At 43.8% G+C, this 1,211-nt stretch overlaps 1 non-coding gene across 1 annotated transcript; it reads right to left on the bottom strand.

The window, feature by feature from the left end:
• Nucleotides 1-478: 478 nt before the first annotated feature.
• On the bottom strand, nt 479-585 carry LOC118481417. Its single transcript, XR_004865624.1, has one exon. It is a non-coding gene; the product is annotated as a small nucleolar RNA R71 (small nucleolar RNA).
• Between the last annotated feature and the right edge of the window lie 626 nt (nt 586-1,211).

The raw sequence follows: 1,211 nt of genomic DNA, 5'->3' as shown, positions 1-1,211 counted from the left end.
TAATAAAGACATAAAAGAACCTCTAGAAGAACCCGAACGCTTTCTCAGAAAAAGACTTAAAGCTAAAAACCAAGGGAAAGTTTCGGGGGACCCATTTCCAATGGCGGACCAACGTACCCTCATGGATTACCTATGACCCATCGTGGGTAATCTCGGCGCCGCTATCAATGCACCGAATGTTGAAGCCAACAACTTCGAACTTCGGCCACATTTGATACAAATTCTTCAAAACTCCGCAACCTTCCATGGGCTTGCGGACGAGGATCTCCATCTACATATTACTAATTTCTTAGAAATATGTGATACCTTTCGGATCAATGGAGCATCAAATGACGCCATCCGCCTCCGAATGTTTCCATTTTCACTAAAAGACCGAGCAAAAGCTTGGCTCCACGCCCTCCCAGTTGGTTCGGTAAACACCTGGGATGAACTAGCCCAAAAATTTCTATATAAGTGTTTCCCTCCCGCTAAAACAGCTAAATTAATGACTGAAATTAATACATATTCACAAGAGGATGGGGAATCCTTATATGAAACTTGGGAAAGGTTCAAGGAGCTATTGCGAAAGTGTCCCCATCACGGTCTTGCGGTATGGCAACAAGTGTCCACTTTCTATAATGGGTTGTTGCCACACACGAGACAAACACTTGACTCTAGCTCTGGGGGACTTTTAGGTAATCGCCGCCCACATGAAATATACAATCAAATCGAGGAAATTGCTCAAACCAATTTTCAGTGGCACACTCCCCAAGGCAATAAATCTATTGCCCCGGGCGCCCATAAGGTTGATGAAAGCACTTCTTTACAAGCCCAAATCGAGGCCCTTTCTTCAAAAATTAAAAAGTTAGAAATGACAAAAATGGTCTCGGTAATGGCTTGCGAAGGGTGTGGTGGGCCACGTGAAAGTTGGAGTTGTATGAAAGAAACAGAAGATCAAACAGAGTCGGTAAACTACATTGATAATAGACCTAGGCCATCGGGTCCTCCAATGGGTACCTACAACCAAGGATGGCGTAACCACCCTAACCTTGGTTGGAGAGAACCCGGCAATAGTAGTAACCAACAGAGTCTAAACCAACGAACAAACTTTCAACAACCAAGAAATGAGTCACAAACATTCCCTCAACAACAAGGTGGACGAGAAAGGCTTGAAGATACTATATCTCGCCTCATCTCCGACACTGAAAAGAAAAACTTGGATCGATTTCAAC

This window comes from Helianthus annuus, chromosome 8 (genome assembly GCF_002127325.2).
Source record: "Helianthus annuus cultivar XRQ/B chromosome 8, HanXRQr2.0-SUNRISE, whole genome shotgun sequence".
In the NCBI taxonomy this organism is placed as follows: domain Eukaryota; kingdom Viridiplantae; phylum Streptophyta; class Magnoliopsida; order Asterales; family Asteraceae; genus Helianthus; species Helianthus annuus.
This window is presented reverse-complemented; position numbering and strand designations above follow the sequence as displayed.